Here is an 18033-nt window from a genome sequence, read left to right as displayed (position 1 = left end):
CACAAGAGGGTTAGGGAAGTGGTTGTGTATGCATTAGCTAGAGCCAATGGTTAAGACCGTGCTTTAGTCTTCTAATGTTGGTAATTACTGAGCAGGGATTAGGGGCTTGCACTTTGCATGCATAGAGAAATGGAGTATTAAATACAAACAGATCAAACTACCTGATGGACCCTGAAAGTTTATTCCGGTGATTTTCCCTGCTCTACAGAAATGCTTTCTGTGCTTTCGGATCATTTCCCTGTTCTTTACAGGGATGAAATCATGGCCACATGGTGGGTTTGTGCAGAGAGCCAACATTACATCGCTGCCTTCCCAAAATAGCCCATGGCCGGGGGTAGGATAACAAGCTGGGGTTGTGGGAACACTTCTTCCAGCCTCCTGCTTCAGCTTGTATTTACACTGAGCAAAGGCTGAGCGAAGGCAGCAGCTGCAGGGACCTGTGTGTGAGCAGCCCACAGCACGATGGGGACAGCGGTGACCTGAAGCCGGGGCTCCTCGCTGCTGTCTGCCATCCCTCCCTGCCACCTCCCAGCACCTCCCTGCTTGGCATGGGCTGAGCACAGCCCTCTTTGCAGCACAGACACCCTCTGGGAGAGCAAACACCTCCTGCTCTGCTGGCCGGGGCACCTTCTATCACATCTATTAATACCAGCTCCTCGCGGAGAGCTTGCAACCCTGCAAGTGTTAATTAGCTTTCTCCCTCCTCCCTCCCATTATTTTTTCACCTCACTCTTCAGAAGATCTCTGAACCAGGAGATCAATGTCTCCTGCTAATCGGCTCTTCAGCAGCTTAGAGAGGCACAGCAGAATACTCATTTTAATTCTCCTCTAACGCCGTGGCTCATCGTCCCTCCCAGCCCCGCAGCCCCAGCCGGGCACGATGGTAGCACACCTTGGTGGGGAAAGTCAGGGTGAAAGCAACCTTAAGGATGGAGCAGAAGGCTGCTTGGGATGAGTAGTGCAGCATGAGTGTGCAAACCGTGCAAAGGATGCATCTCTTCTGCTGCTTTCTGTCTTGTCCTGTCCCCCAGTGGCTGCAGACACCGACTGCATTGTGAAAACCTACCTGTAATAAGAGAGAGAATAAATGCTCCTCTTCTGTGTGAGTGAACAGGCTGTAAGGGCTGGTTGGTATGTGATACTGGGCTTTGGGGCTTTGGGGCTGCAGTGTTTGGGAGCTTTCCCATCCCCCAGGTCCCAGCGTTGCATTCATCCATCCTGCCCTCGCTGGGAGCAGGGCTTTGTGGGGTCAGCAGCCCCATGGCCCCAGGGCTGGGGAACAGCACTTGGTCCCATCGAGAGAACCCAGACGCAGGAAAGCTCCGTGCTTTGGCTCTTTGGATAGTGCTGGAGCACTTCAGCGTAAGCAGCATCCCCTCCGCTGAGAAGCCGGTGTCCTGGATTCAGCTCTCAGACCCTTAATAATCCTTTCCATCCCTGACTGCTGTGATCCAGCTAAATGGCTGCGAGCAAAGGCCTGCGTGGAAATCAGAATGCATGCTAATGAGCTGCGTTGCCAAAACCAGAAGGAACAAACTCTACAGGGAGTTTGTACTTGTATTTTTTTTCCCTGCTACCCAAGTTCAATAGCAGTGAATTGCATATTTCTCTGAGGCTTCTCAACAAACAATTTACAGTGTAAATATATTTGTTGGCATGCAAATCACTCTGCATTATGAGTCTTGATTAATATTATAATGTGTTGATGAAAGCCTGTAAGTGGTTCTTGGAACTGAGGTTCCCGACAAAGATAGGCTGTTTGGGTGCCCAGTGTTTGTGGAACATTAGATTAGGGTGTTTTTTTCCCCTTTGTTTATGTTTTTGTTCGTGTTTTTTTGTTCTGTTTTGTTTTGCTGATGCATGTTGTTTAATGGGTTGTTTATTCCCACCCCCCCCCCTCCCCCGCCCTCTGGTTAAGGAGCTGAATGTGAAGTGGCAGTGGCACGCTTCAAACTGCAATTAATTAACAGCACCCATCACACCCCCATGGGTGCTGCCCCCACCCCTCACAGCCCAGCCACTGCTTTGGGTGCATTTACCCTCTTTTTGGAGCCCTTGATGCCCGTTTGCTCCCAGTGAGTGTGGTATGGTGCCATGGTTTGGTGTCTTGGAGCCAAGAGTTGAGCTCAGCCATCCTTATGGGTCTCTCCCAGCTTGGGATATTCTGTAATTCCGTTCTGTAAGCGTCTCACAAGGGCAGTGGGATGATTAATGAGTCCACGGTCATCAGAGAGCTGAAAATAAAACCTGCGTGAAGGAGGTGAATGGATGCCTGTGAGCGGGGTAATGTTGGAAAAGGCCACTAAGATCTCCAAGTCCAACCACCAACCCATCACCACCATGCCCTCTAAACCATGTCCCTCAGTGCCACATCTACCCTCTTACTGACAATCCCCAAGCTTTCCATGACCAAACAGCTTTGAAGCAGCACCTTCTTCCCACCCCATCCTTGCTGCTTTCCCTCCAGCTCCATCCTTTCCAATGGCTCCTGCAGTGGAAGCCCTTAGAACCCACCTCTCCTCTCCCTCCCATTCCCTTATCCATCGTGGGTTGCTCCGGGCATTGGGAAAAAGATCCATTTCCAATCCCTTGCTGGCACTTGCAGAGATGGCAGAGCAGAGCAGTGGCAGGAATCAGGGCCATCTCCTTGGCACTGTGCTGGGTGGCCAATCCTCTCCTTGCCATTTCCCTGCCACCCTTTGCAGCTGCTCTCCCAGAGGACAAATGCCACTCTCATCAGCGTGGATAACACCCAGACAGGGAGAGGACGGGAAGGAAAGGCAAAAGGGGGAAAACAACCCTCTTTAGCAGGTGGTGGTGGAGTGCTTAGTGACAGCCTCAAGTTTTGACCTTTGTTAACTGCTGTTTTGCTCAGAGTGTGACAGGGAGCTCTGCGAATTACGGAGTTTGCAGCTTGTCGCGCTCCGGAGAGCTGTGTGGGTTTGTATGTGATGTGTGGGGAGGGGGCATGGGGGTATTTAGGCACTGCATCCCCCTCCCAATGGCATCCCCTCCATCTCTGCACTCCTGAGCTGTCGGCGGGGGGAAACAGGGACACCTATGGAAGAGACAGAGAGAGTGAGAGCAGAAAAAAGAGCCAACAAGCAACCGCATGCCGTAAAAGAACACAGCTCCTTTTTTTTTTTATGATTCTTTCTTTCCTTCCTTTTTTTTCCCCTCCTTTTGTTCTTCCTTTTTTTCTTTTTCCTTTTTTCTTTTTTTTTTTTTCCCCTGAAAGCAGCTGTGCCTTTTTCCAGCACTTTTAAATGGTTGCCAGGGAAACAGAGCAAGGGAGAGTGTAAAGGTTAGATGGATATTGGACGAGGCTAATGCACTTGTTTCAACCAAGAATTGACAGGTGCTTAGGACACCGAAGGTCCTGATAACTCCTCATTTGCACGGCTCCTTTGCAGAGCCTCGAGTACCTCCCTACCGCCGTTAATTGTGTTTTAATCATTCGCAAATTATAATCCATCTCCATCAGGGGATCTCTAATGGTGGGTTTATGGAGCGCGTCCGCGTGTTCCTCAGCCCTTACGGGATGCTGGGGATGAGATATTTGGTACGTTGGGCCTTGCTGGTGTGGCTGCAGGGGAGTTTGGTACTATGGGTGTCCCGGAGGAGGGCATGGAGTTGCAGCTGGGCATCCCCAAAGTGCTGTGATGCTGTGCAGGACATGGGGACGAGTGGCAGAGGAGCCTGGCTGGTCACCAAGCCCCATGCAGATCCTCGCTTGGCTTCCCCACCTTCCTTTGCAAGGATGAATTCAAAGCCTCGTGATGGATCTCTGCTGCTGTGGCAGAGCTTCGAGGGCTTTTCCCCCCCGTCTGGTTTAGGTTTTGTTTTTGCTTCATGTCTGGCTTGTCTAAAATAGCAGCTCCATCTACAGAATAACCAAGGGGCCTTCAATGAGGCTGCTCAGGATGAGCGTCACATTTGGTATTTGCAAAACACAGCAAGCAATAAATAGCTACAGTGTCGTAAAGCTCAGGCTCTGGAGAGGTAAGGGTGCCTGGCGAGGCTTTTATTGTGTTTTTTTAAACGTATTTTAGTGTTTTCCTGGGGAGGAGGAAGATCATTGATTGAAAGAGAAAAAAAGAAAACAACCCACAGAACACACAGAACTCCATTTGTGTTTATGCATGTGATGGTGGGACGTGGTGAGCTGAGGGCCACCTCCAGGCTCTGTCCTCACCCCACTGCTCCGGGTAACTGGGCCCAACTGTGCATTGAAATGCAGCAGTTTGCCCTCTCTGGGTGGCTGTGAGCCAGGGAGGAACGGGTTTCCTCTTTGCCCAGAGCCACAAATGGAGCTGCTTGCTGATCCTTCTTGTCAGCGCTTCCCAAGTCTGCAATCTATCCATCATGCCTGAGTGATGGGTACCAGGCCACAACAGAGATGTGCAGCTCTCATGGCCCTATTATGACATTGTTGGTGTCACAGCAGAGCATGAGGGACTCGGTAAATGTCACTTAAGGTATTAGAAAATGACTTTGCCTCTGTCGAGCTCTGGGTCCTGAGCCAAAATGCTGCAGCTCTGACCGCTGGGTGCTGTCTTTGAATAAGGGCTCTCAATTTGGTGTTTTTAATGGGATTTTAGCAGCAGAGAAGGGGCCACGGAGCCCTCTGCTGTGCCAGGAGTGCCAGATGTGCATACCTTCTGTCCTGGGCACAGCTCTCCACGTCACCTCCCTCTGCTCTGGAGGGTAACAAGAGAGGAGCTGGGTGACCCTGCTCCATTGGAGCATCCCAACAGCTGGTTGCAGCAGCACTCATAGCCTTTATGTGTGGTGCAGAGTTACTTTCTGCAGCCTAAACCCAGTGATCCCATGGTTCTGCTGCACTTACACCCTCTTATCCTAGATGCTTAGACCCTGTACGTGCCCCAGCAGGAGCTGCATTCTCTGGCTTGAAAGAGAGCTCAGGAATGGGAAGGGGTGGGGAAGCAGAATGATTTATGAGGCTTTGCTTGGCCTGGCAGGGCATTCTCAGCATATTCCAAAATAATTTAACGTCATCTACTCTGCCTGCAGTGGGAGTTTGTTCGGTGAAATAAAAAGGAAAAAGAAAAAAAAAAACAAAAAACACACACACACACATGAAAAAGAGCTGAAAAAGCCCCTTGATGGGACGGCAGGAGCTTGAAGTTTCTCTTGTCCTCGGGCGGCTGCCTGCTCTCCCCAATTTTCTCCATAAACCAAAGCACCTCCATCCTCCCCGTGCGACGAGGGGGTGGAACCGCCGCCTCGAACAGCTTGAAGGACACCAGCACGGGAGCCGAGAGGACGATTTGTAGTGAATAATTTAGGAGATGAATTTAAAGCTTTTGTTCTCGTTGCAAATTACCTGTGAACTGTATGGGAAGGCTTTGATGGTACAAATTCGTTTTACATCGTCTCTGTCTGCCAACATACCCACCTACCTGCTTAGCAGGTTGTGAACCGAGCGCTCTGTTTTCCGCGCGCGTTGTTGTGTTCTGGGAAAGGATTTTGCCATGAAGGTGGGTTCACAGCCAGTGGGACCCGTACTGGTCTGACACCTTCCTTGTCTTGTAATGCTGCTCTGAGGGGGTGGGCTCTGCTGCATCCCACCCAGCTGTTATTCTAGTGCTCTATGGAAACCCAGCTCTGCGCCGTCCCCCCTTATGACAGGCAGTGGAGAAGTGGTGAATTCCCATAGCTCAACTTCCCAATTTCCCCATTCTCAAAATTACCTGTGCTCAAGGGCCACATTCCTTAAAGACCTGGAGATCCCCATTGGGCACCGGGGAAGGTGTGGGAGCAGAGCACAGTGTTCCATGGTCTGGCTGGGAGAACATTCTCCATGGCTCTCATTCTCCTGCTCCCCATCCTCCCACCCCTCCTCCTCCTCCCTGTGCAGCAGTGTGACTCAGCCCCACGATGCTCCTGGCAAGCAGCGCAGCCAAGATCACCATCCTCCTTCCTTCCTCCCTGCTCCCTTTTGGTGTTGTTTGGCAGTGGGTGCCTCCACCCGGTGGGTCCCTGCGGTGCTGGTGGCGGAGCCTCATCCCCAGGGATGATGCCAACATCCTCAGCTTCATTTCTCTTTGTCTAATTGACGCAGCCTCACTCTGCCATCCCTGCCATCAGCTCCACGAGCAATCCTGCTCCCAGCAGCTCTCCTCCCTGCATCCCTCCTCTGCATGCGGACGAGCAGATCCATCGAGCCAGGGACTCGGGGATTTAGCAAAGTGCCCGTGAAGGAGGCTGCAGCCACGTGAGATGAAGTTGTATCTCACTCCGAGATCAAATTATCCTTCTTGGCTTTTGGGGAGAGGACTTGCTGCAGCCCCGTGTGGGAGCTCTCTGCCTCCTCCTCCCGGTTTACATCCCTGCTCCCCTGGCAGACGCTGCAAATGCTCACTCATCAGGGCTTGCTCTCCGTGCTAATGGCCCTCTATAAATAAGCCCCAGGAACAGTGATAGAGAACAATCATAAAAGGCAGGCGCATAAATTAAAGCCGATGTTATAATAAACCAGGCAAGCCCTTCATCGAGGGTTTTATGTTTCTCCTTGAGTCGGCGGCTTTGCCAGGAGAAAATGATTTCTGTATGTGTTTGCCCATTCCTCCGTCTTCCTTCTCTCTACCTGCTTGTGTGCTTTGGAGTGGCAAAAGTAGCGTCGCCAGCCCCATTTTTTTGTCATTATGGGTAGAAAAGGCTACAGGAATTTCCCAGAACAACCTTGGAGAGGTGACAGGATGGCAGATTAACTGTCCGGAGTGGCTTTGGCCACTCTTTTCAGCTTTCGGGTAGCTATAAATGAAATTTAATGCCCCTAGATGGCTGCGATCGCAGAGAGCTGAGCCCAGTGCCTCCAGAGAAAGTCATTGCTTTCTCCTTGGTGAGCTGTGGGTCAGGGAGAAACAGTGTGAGAAATAGTGTCTTGATGTAGGTGGAGGTGCAGGTGTAGTACCTCCGAAATTGTCCTTCCCCAGCACCTCTCATCAGCTGGGGAAGCACATGCTGGTGGCTGGCAAGGCAGCGTCACTCCCAGGGCTGGTTGCAGGAGATGGAAACTGTCACCAGGAGGCAGCTGGCTTCTCCCCAGCCCCTGTCACTTGTCATCTGCTGCAGTGCAAGAGGAGAAGCGTGTCCCCATCCTGGTTGAGGGCAGTGAAGGCGATGCTGTGGGTAGGGTGAGGGCTGCCAGGGCTTTGCCAGTCCTGCCATGGGGCACGGTGCTACGTGGGGGCTTTATGTATGGCCCTGTGTTGTGTGATCCCAAAGGCAGCAGTGAGGATGCAGACGCAGCTCCAGGGTCTGAGTGTGCCCACCCATCTGTGAGTCCTAATGGTGAAATCCATACGAAGTGCCTATGGGATAGGGAAGCCTCAGCAAATTTCTTGGGGGTCCAGCAGGGTGTCACACCGTGACCCTACCACAGTTGAGCTTTGCAGGGCCTGTGCTTGTCTCCACATCTTCATTATTTGGGCAGAAAGGAGGAGCAGGGCTGTGCACCACGGAGATGTCACACCATGCCCTTTGCAGGAGGCAGTGGGGACATCAAGGGGGAGAATTACCAGTGTCCGGCTCCTTCAAGGCTCAAAGCAATTTGCAAACAGTTGTTCAGCTCCGGGATGAGCACTGTGCTGTATACTGTGCTGTTCCATGCCATCCCTTCCTGCCTGCTCCGCTTCCCTTTGCCTGGCTGCTCCCTGCTGCTGTTGCCCGCCAGCCCCACACTGGCACGGAGCCGTTCTCTGCTCCATTTCCTCCCCCAGCCTCTGGGTCCCCTCCCCCCGAGCTCTGTGCTGTCTCTCCTTAGTCATCCCGCCCAGGATAAAATATGACTGCAACCGAGAAGCGCTGAGATCGCAGCTCCCCTCGGGGACTGCTTGCCCACATCACCTGTCGGATCGAGAGCCTGCGTGTCCTTGGAAAATTATGTATTTCAGTCCGCCGGGGTGCTAATTTGCAAGGCCCATTACTCAAACGAAACATTAAAATGGCCGTCCATAAACCAGAGCCTTTATTCGTGCCTCCCCCTCTGTCTGAACTCCCCTCGCCAGGTATAGGCTTCCTGTCAAGCCTAAGAGCCAAAAGCAAAGATTTATTGATAGGTACCTTGACTCCGGCTTGCATTTTAATTATGTCGCCGTCAGCCTGTGCTGAGAATAAACTCGGTGGCTATTGTGTTATCCCTGCTTCATCTCTCCAAATAAATGCACCTGGAGAGCAGCGGTTTTATGGAGTCCCTCTGGGGGGGACCGCTTGCTTTCTGGCACCGTGTGAACCCAAGCATGGCCTCAGGGGTTGGGTTGGGTTGGTGTGGAGGCAGTCGGAAGGCACGGAATAGCTGGAATTGCTATTTGGCGGGCTCGATTTCACGCTGGGAGCAGCACTGAATTGAGAAGGCACGCTTGTCAGGGAGGAGATGTGATGAACTTCGGAGCTGGGTTGTTTATTTTCCGTATCTGTTTGTGCGGGTGTGTGGGTATGTATAAATATTATTCGCATGCGACAGACAACACTGGTGTCTTTCTTAATACGGGTGCAGAGTTTGACCTGGCACTCTCTGGTGGAGGCGATGCATATTTATCAGCGAGGCAATGGGTGGGAATTAATGCCTCTCCCGGCGTGTCAGACGCTATCTCAGCAAAACCGGGCTATTATTGGAGTGAACAAAGGCACAAGCCGCCTGGCCACGGCCGTGTCCCCAGCTCTAACTTTGTTAAGAAGCACGGGAACGATGCCCTCGGCGTGAAGCCAACCCTAGGAGGCTGACAGCCACGTCCCATAGGCTGGTGATGCCGCCTGCCTCAGTTTCCCCGCTGGTAGAGAAGTCCTTACCACGGCCCAGCAGGAGAAGGAGAATGGTTCTGTTCATTAACATGCACAAAGTGCTTTGATATTCTTAGATGGAAGCGCCACGTATTGATATAATATTACTGTACCTCGTTTGACTTCTTTTTCTATTGCAAGCCCCCTCTTGATCCCGTTACCTGCAGTAACAGCTATCTGGCTATATTTTATCATCTGAATATTTCAATTAAATTACTTTAAGGGGGAAAAAAAAGCCTACACCGAAGTTGGAAATGATCACTGTATCACTCCAACTTTCCTCCATTCCCAGAAGGTTAATTGAAAGGCAGCCATCTTGGTGACGTTTAGACAAATGAGGATAATTATGTGTTCTCCAGCTCTTTGAGAGGTTAATTGCTTAGATGTACGAAGACTTGAAGAACAAAGAAGGAATAAATCAGAAGCAGGACTATGATCTGATAATGTAATTTGGTATATTCATGTACAACTCAAACAAATAAACCCCCCCTAATTGCATGAAGTCGTTGGGCTGCGCAGACGCCCTGCTGTAGGGTGCTGATGGAGAGGTCTCCTGCCAGCTGTCAAGCTGATGGCTCCTTGAGCAGGGCCTTCCTCTTGTACCTGGGATGACTTCATCCATTGGGTCCGTGGAGTCTTCTCCATCTGCAGGATGTGTGTTTGGGCTCCTGGTAAATGGAAGGAGTGAATGAGCTGGGGGATGGCGCAGGAGATCTTGAAGTTCTTCCAGTCATCTTCAGATGTGACCTTTGTGTTCCTCGTGTTTGGCTGTGCTGGTTTTGGTCAGCCAGAGTTATGGCAGTGTGGTCCTGAAAGAGATCAGCTCTTGGCATGGTTTGGAGGAACTACCGAGCAACCCGATGGAGCTGTGGGTGTCCCTGTTCATTGCAGGGGAGCTGGACCAGACGACCTTTAAAGATCCCTTCCAATTCAAACCATTCTATGATTCTGTGATCTGGGCTTCTGCTGCACGTCTGCATTGCCTTGCTCCTCGAACACCTCAACCACACAGGTATTGTGGTGCTCTCCAAGGCACCCACACACTATGCTCAGAAGGGATGCAACGAAAAACACCCTTTAGGTCAGTCCATCACCCACGTGCTTCAGCACAGTGGAAATACCAAGCACGTTGCACTGACATTGCTGGTTTATTTGAGCCCCATGTGTTAGCATCATGGTCATCAGGTGCATTTCTTTAAAGCACATCCTGATTATTGTTCTCTTGGTGTTCTCATCTGCTGACAAACTCGGGAGAGAAGAAATTTTCTGTTCCAGAGAGTTGAGACGTTCGTAATGCTTCCACATACGCACACACAGACAAATGAATATCTCTATACAGGTGTGATGTGCTCTGGCTGCCAGTTGCCTGGTGCTTGGAGCAGCCAGCCCTGCTTTCCGAGCCCGCAATGAAGTACAGTGAGCACGGAGCAGACAGGTCAGGGGAGGCGCGGGAGCGGCGGGCAGAGAATTTCCTCTGGTGGGTTATTTTATTTTGCCTAATTGTTGGTGAAATTTCTGCAAATTGGCAATTATATTCCTGGGCTGATTGCTTACCCGGGTAATTTGCAGATCTCTCATTTGGCAGCAGTGCTGTGCGGCGTTCGCTGTGAAATATGGCCTCAACCTCTACCAGCACAACTTCCCTCCTTTTAGGCACTATTAGTTCTGCCCACGAGGCTTCTGCACCCGAAGCCTTGTGCTTGCATCACTAAGAGATGCTGATTTTTTTCTTCATTATCCCAAGGCCCAGTGGTGTTTGGAGCGTTGGGGCCGGTGGGTGGCTGTTGTTCCATCCGTCTGTCCATCAGGGTGAGGTGATGTGCGTGAAGCCGCATCCAGGCTGCGCTGTGCTGGGAGTGGGTGGGTGCAGCTCCGTGCTCAAGGAGTTGGAGCTCTTATCAAAACCTCCAGGCTGTGCACGACGCTGAGCTTCCCAGCCAGGCAACGATCAAATACTGTCTGATTTTTCAACCATGAGGGTCAGGAAAATGGTGCTTTGCTTTTTCTGCCCAGCGGGAGCTTTGGGGTGAAACGTCTTCATCTAGAATCTCTTCTTCTCCCCCCCACCCCCTCCGGCTCTGGGGAACTCTGAATTGATTTCAAACCAAAAAATGCCTCCCCACGCCCAACCTTTGAGGAGTCCCGCGCCTCAGCCTCCAAAGCACCGCCAAGTGGTTTTTCCACCTATTTGTCAGGCTCGTCTGAAATTGCAGTTTAATTCTCCGTATTTGCTCTTGTATTGTGTATTAAGATACAGCGAGTTTATCCAGCAGTCCAGCTGTTTTGAAGATAATTACTACAGAACTCAACCTGATGTAAAATAATCCTCCCGGGCAGGCAGCCAAGAGCCTGAGACTTATCCTCCAAAGACTGAAACCTCTCCATTACCCTTAAGAGCCGCAGAGATAGGAGCGGGTGTCTCATGACAAATATATTTTTCCTGGTAATTAATGGCGGGTCAAGAGAAGGGCTGGGGAGGGGTCTGTGTGTGTGGGGGGGTGATGTGGATGGACAGACTGACAGACTCACAGAGCACACCTGGCCGGATGTCCATCCAAAGTGACTTGCTGCCGTGCCACCGCTTCCCTTGGGGACATCCGTGTGCCCCTTTGCAAAACCTCTGTTACCTCCCTGTCCCACACTGATGGATCCCATGGACTCTGCAGGTCCAGCGTGGATCCCTCAGAACTGATGTCAGCTCAGTTGCGCATTGGTGGTTGTGCATCCCACCAGTATGGGCTTTTGCTTTTAGGTTGGTGGTTGCACAGTGTTTTCACTGGTTGCCAGCTTCAGCCTCTTTTGTTGGCGGTGCACAGAGGCAAATCAGACGTCAGTTGCATCTGCTACAAGGCAGCGCTCATGCTGTCCTGGTCCAATTTTCCCTTTTTGCCATCCAGGGACAGCTGTAAGATCAGTTTGCTCAGGCTATACAGAAGATCATTCTATCCCAGGTGTGTCCTGGCCCGTGCTTTAATCAGGTTTAATCAACATTCTTTCTTCTTCTGTATCCACGGGACACTGCTGGAGTCACCAGAGCTGTGCCTGCATTGTCCCACGTTGAAAGTGGCTGTGGTGGAGACTGTCACCATCCCCATCAGGATGGCTGAGTCATAGCGGTCGGAGCCCAGCATTGCTGCACGTTAATTACCACTGCTTAGCTGCATGACCAACTGTGACAGTGAGACAGTTATTTCTGCCTGTGAAGGTGGTAGAAAAAAATAGAAAGGGGGAGAAAAAAAGGAATGGAGAAAAAAATCAACCCATCCCAAAACCTACACCACACAAGTAGAGGGCTCCGGGTTCTCGGCTGTTCAGGTCTGCTAACACCGTGAGCAATAAACTCAGCTTTTCTTCTCCTCCTTTTGATTGAAGAACACTAGAAATCAGCCAGGGAGCAGGTGCTGCATTGTGTTAGATTAGCACTGATTGAATTCTTACACAGGTGCTGATTGAGGTGCCCATCTCAGCACACACCGGTGGGCTGGGAGCGCAGGAGCAGTGGGACCACATCCTTTGGGGCTGTCAGTGGTCTCTCCTGGTGTTTTTTCTCCCCTGCTGGGCCACAGAGCATCAGTGCGGGGTGAGAGAATTAGGTGAGAAGCCACCCCCACTCCTGCAGGCTGCTGGGATGCTGCAGGTGATGTTACCCAGGGGAGGCAGTGATGCTCTGGTGGGCAGTGCTGGATGTTGGAAGGCTGTTTGGAGAGGAGCTGGAAGGATGCTCAGCTCAGCCCAGCCCAGCCAGGCTCTCTCTCCAGAGGTGTTTTCCTGGGACTGAATGCCCAGCTCAGCGCCTTCATTTTCATCTCCATTCAGGAGATCAGGTGTGGATGCACACATTGACTTATTCCGATGTTAGCATTTAAGTGCCATCTGCTCTATAAACATCCCCATTGATTTGCTCTATCAAAAGGCCTCCCGCTCTATTTCTTTTGCTGCAGCCTCATATTTTCTTATGAAGATTTCTATTAAGCTAATAATGGCTGTTGGCCACCGGAGGCTAAGGCTGATGCTTTCTGATCTTCTCTGCTGCAATGGGCACGAGGATAACATCTTCTCTGTAGCTCTGGGAAGGTGTCAGGGGGCATATTTGCTCAGTAATGATGCTTGTGTTGTCTTGCAATGGGAGCACGGTGCCTGAGGCAATGGGTGGTTTCCCATAGCTGTGTACAGACATATGGAGAAATGTAATCTATAGGCATAGGTTGGCAGAGATAACAGCAGGAACAGGTGGATGTGCAGAAGAGAGAGTTGGGTGCTTGTTATTTTCATGTCTCTCACAAAGAAGAATTGAGTCAAGGCAGAGAGCATCTCAGCAAATAGCTCAGGGCCAGATGTGACTGCGGGAGGCAAAATCTCATTTCAACACCCCGTCTACTTTTTTGGCGGGGGTGAAGATGTCCACGCACAGATGTGCATGTGGAAGGACCTGGTAGAACCTCCTGATCCGCTGCTGGTGGCTGACAAGCTGGTCTCCTGGGAGCAGAACGGGAACACAATGAGTCCCTTTAGGAGGGGGCTCTGGTCAGGCTTGGCAGTGAGCTTGGGCCAAAGGATCTGGGGGTGGTGGTGGTCACAGGGGCTGCACAGAGGCTGAGGGCTGTGCGTGTGCTGCAGTGCATCAGTGCTGCTCTGCGCAGCTTCACCCCTCGGGGCTGCACGGCGAGGGTTAAGGCTGGAGTTGTGATGCCTGGCAAAGCCAGCGCCCGCCTTCTTCATCATCTTGTTATTATTCTAATGTCTGGGAGCTGCAGTCATGGACCAAAACACCATTAAACTCTCTGAAATGGAGTAACAAGACAGCCCCGGCCCTCACAGGCTTATTATCTTCGCAGATGGATATTTTATATTTAGCAACCTCTAATGTATCAATTTGGGCTTTGATTTTTCATGGGGACCGGCTTCTATTCTGGTGCTGGGGCAGAGGGAGCAGTGCTGTGGGGGAAGCGGAGGGGAGAAGCCCTCCTGGCAGCAGGCTGGGGGGTTTGGAGGGGGAACAGGGGGGATTCCTCGTTTCCTGGTGGTCTGTGCTGTGTTGGAACCGTGCTGAGATCGCCTGGGGAACCCTGGCGGTGCGGTAGCAATGGGCCTGGCAATTAATTAAATGTGCAGAAATGGAGAGCTGGTGGTGGAAAGGGAGGTGGTGGGAAAAGGAGCAGAACAAATGTAAGTCGAGTCGGGCCGTGGGGATGCGGCTGAGGCTGCACTGGTATTGCTATGGAAATTGCTGTTGCTGTGTCCTTGGCAGAAGAAGAGATGTGAGTTGGAGATTCCTGCGTCGGGAAGGGTTGGGGTGGCCCTAAAACGGGAGCTTGGGTCCGATCAGGAGAGGTAGAGTCACACAGCCCCAGTAGGACAGGAGGGAGAGGGAAAACCACAGATAGCCCAGATGAAAAGAAAGATGCCAGCAGAATGGGATGAAGACAGAGTGCCTCCCGTCCTCCTCCTGGAGAATAAATCTCAGAGCTGATGGTGCTGATGCTCAGCCCTGCCCTGGGGAGCTGCTGTCCCATCCCCACCAGCACACACTGCAGATGCCCTGGTACCTACAGCTGATGTGATGCTTTACGTTGTTGGGTGAGGATTAGAGGAGCCGCGTGCTTTGCTGGCCTGTTTGTAATTTGCATATTTAACGAAGCGGGAGCTCCGCCAGGTTCTGTTCTTTTGTGTTTACTTCTGAAGAGCTGTGTTTATTTATTATTACAAATAAATCTCTTCTGCCTTTGCTCCAGCCGCCCCGAATAAAAGGCATTCAGAGCCACGTTCAGAGCCTGGTAGCTCTGTCACTGGAGCAGGTACTGGAAAAGAGGGAAAAATCCCAGCAGGAATCCCCTGCAAACATAATTAACGATGGCTTCTCGTACTGGGTGCTCACTCTGCCCCTTGGACAGGTGCTTTTGGCTGGAAACTTCCCATGCTGAAACATCACGCTGTCACTATTGAGGATGCAACAACCCAGCAGGGGCTGTGCCCCTTCAGCATCCTCACTGACCCATCTGCATTTGGGGTATCCTGACAGTATGGGCATCCCGTGTCCCTGCAGCAGGTGCCAAAGCCACCCATACCCTGCTGGGAAGATGGGGCACACTCAGCTCGTGGCTGTGGCCGTGTCCTCATGTCGGGGTCCTCTGCTCCATCGTGGCTCCAAGCTGCTTCTCCCTCGCTCCTGATCTGGGTCAAATATTTTAGCTTCAGAAAACTGGGTCAGCCGACACGTTTGCGACCGATTTTGGCATCTCCATTTGTCATTGGGAAGAGATGTGTAGCCTACAGGAGTGAAAAATGGTTTGGGGTTGAAGGTCTGTAAAAGTATTTAGAAGAATGGATTTGTTTGTTTGCATAAGGAAGTGAGAGGGTTGCGGGTCGATGCGCAGACGTGCATCTCCCCTGAGGCTCCTGCTCTCCCTTCGCCCTGCTTTGCAGCTGCAAAAAGACTGTGCTGCCCCAGCATTCTGGAGATATCCATCCTTTGGGTTATTTTGCACCAACAGATCTCAGTTTGGAAGCCTTGCTTTACTCCCCTAACTCTTCATATGTCATTTATCCCTTGGAAAGACCCGTACTGCCCCGATGTGTTATTTCCCTCACCGTGGGGCAGCCCCTGCTTGCAGATGTGCAGCTCCAGGCTTGGCCACGCTGCCACTGCAGGGAAGGGCTGAGATGTGCACAGGGGAAGGCTGGGAAGGAAGGCAGCAGGTGTTATTTTGCATCCCATGCATAGGGAAAGTGCTGTCAGTGTCATTAATGAGGCTGGGCAGGCGCCTGCCATGGGAGCATCGCGGGGGTCCCCGCTAATAGGGGCGGGAGGAGGAAGATGGTCAAACAGCACTGCCAAACACAAAGGCCATGTCGGAGGAGTTATTTGTATTGTTGACACTAAGTGAAATAATTCCTCGGAAAAACTTCAAAATTAGCATTTACGGATGAGGAATGGGTGCAATTAGAGAGGAAGAAGCAGAGCATCGGTGCCCCCAGGTCCCTCCCTCATGCATCTTCCCACTCTGCCACGCTTGGGTTCATTGCCCTCAACTCTCACGGGGTGTTGGCATTGGTACAGCTGTTCCCATCTCTCTGCAGAGCAAAGGGATGAATGTGGGGCTGGGCAGATGTTGCCTTCTTGAGGCTGTGTTTGTCAGTGGGGTGCAGGGTGGGATGGAGCTCAGACAATGCACAGCGTCCAGGTCTTGCCCTCACACCCCAGCAAGATGGGCTGGTGGAGAGCAGGCACCACAGTGAGGTGCTGCTGGTGGTGAGAGATCTCTGCTCGAGGGAGTTGATGGTTTGAGCGGGGTGGATATGGAGAGGATGGAATAAATTGTGTTGCATGAAGAAGTGCTGCAGAAGGGAGCCAGGATGAGGCTGCGGGTTTGGGCTGATGCTTGCATCTCCATTCAAAGCTGTTCCCCTGCCTCACTGGCTCCAGGTGAGCCATGGAGACAGGAAGGGGTTATTTCCCTCCTGCCTGACACATGCTTTATTTTCTTTTGTCCCTTCTGGACTCGTAACGGAGCGATTCTTCTGGAGATGGATATGGTGCCTCCAGGAGACTGTTAATGTGGGTTTGTCTTTGTTCTTAATTAGATCCCTTCAAGGGAAAACCTCCTGGCCCGTTTTATTATCCAGCTTTGTCAGAGCTTGTCTGCTTTATCTAAACACTTTGAAGAAGTCTCTTTACCTGTTTGCTTACTGAAGACATTATCATAATCCTGGTCAATTGGAAATAGGTAGCAAAGGCGGCTCGGAGATGAGGGAGTGCTGGCAGCTTAGCTGCTAATGGATATTGCTTTCTGAGCCTGATGAAGAAGTTGGCAGGGCGCTCTGTGTGTTGGGGTGTGTTGGTGTTTGCTGTCACCCAAAGCAGGGAGGCTCCGTGGGTCGGTTCTCTGCATTACTGAAGCACAATGGCTTCCCAGTCCTGTTCACTTTGAGTCTTCTTGATGGAAATCAAATGCTATGGGTAAGGAAGGCTGATGCTGTCCTCGTTCCGGCCCACAGGAGCACATCTGTCCGTGTTATGGGACCGGTGGAGGTTTGGCTTCAAGCCCCAGATGAGGGCAGGAGATGCAAAACGAGCAGCCCGGGCTGCCAGGGGTCGTGTGCCCACCCCAAACAGCCCCAGTTCAAGTGAGCTGGAGCCAGTGAGTGGTGTTTGAACATTCCCAGAGACGGCACAAGCGCATCTTCCTGTCACTTCAAACCCTGCTCCTTGTACTTCACCCCTAATGAGGGGACCCGGGAGTACCTCGGAGGGCTTTAGTCTGGATATTTATATGAGCGCAGACATGCAAGTTGTCTGTTTTACATATTACTGCCCTGATTTTTCAGTGCACGCAATGAATAATTTACAGAAACCGTGTGTAAGTATCTCTTTATTATTCATTATAATGAAGTGAGACAGCAGTAATAGTCCACTAGACTGGAATCCCCCAGGGCTGAACTTAACTAGGCTGTGCTTAGCTCTCCCCCAGTTAATTTGAATGGAGGACTTGCTTTCTCATAAAGGGCGATGCCTACGCTTGGCACGAGGCCACCTCACCTCCCTGGTGACGGGACAACCAGGACACCTGCCCTGCAGTGTGCATTTCTATGGCAGTGGTGGCACGAGGATGCTCGGGCTCCAGGAGTGCCCCCAGAGCCATCGAGCTTTCCAGGCGTCTGCGTGCAGTGCAGATGTACAGCTCCTACATGGGGAAAGGGACTTGTTTGCAGGAGGATGTATTGCTCACTCCTCCAAACCACAGACCTATGGGGACCCCAAAACACACCACGCGTTGCCCCATCTCTCTGCTCAATTAATCTGCATCGAGACGATGCTCAGCAAGCCCGGCATGGGAGGCATATAGCACCCAACCCTCTGCGTGGCGGAGATGGGGCAGCCCTCCTGCCCACCTCTGAATTTATTGTCGTGTGGGAAGGGACGTGTGAGAGCTGCCTGATTGACTTCAGTGCCTTGCCCTAAGTTGCTGCCAGCGTGAGCTTGTGCCTGGGGTTGTTTTTTTGGTTTGCTTTCACGCTGAGAGAGCTCTCCGACCGCAGTCCTCAGGTGGGAAAGAAAGGCAAAGCTCCCGAGGAACGCTCAGCTCTTAATTTACCCAAATGGCCGTGGTTTGGCTGCGGGTACCGCGGAGCCAGTGAAGGCCAGGAGTAAATAGATCGCGAAAATCTATCAAATGGAATGAAAAGCCACGTTTTCAGGGAACATTTTAATTCCTCTTTTTATTCCCTTTC

General features: G+C 51.6%; 1 protein-coding gene across 6 annotated transcripts in view; it reads left to right on the top strand.

Annotated features, from left to right (window-relative positions):
- OPCML (opioid binding protein/cell adhesion molecule like) overlaps window positions 1-18033 on the top strand; it is a 293448-nt gene that overhangs the window by 257496 nt on the left and 17919 nt on the right. The window lies entirely within an intron of this gene.

Source organism: Meleagris gallopavo, chromosome 26 (genome assembly GCF_000146605.3).
Source record: "Meleagris gallopavo isolate NT-WF06-2002-E0010 breed Aviagen turkey brand Nicholas breeding stock chromosome 26, Turkey_5.1, whole genome shotgun sequence".
Taxonomy (NCBI): Eukaryota; Metazoa; Chordata; class Aves; order Galliformes; family Phasianidae; genus Meleagris; species Meleagris gallopavo.
Note: the sequence above shows the minus strand (reverse complement) of the source record. Positions and strands in the feature narration are given on the sequence as shown.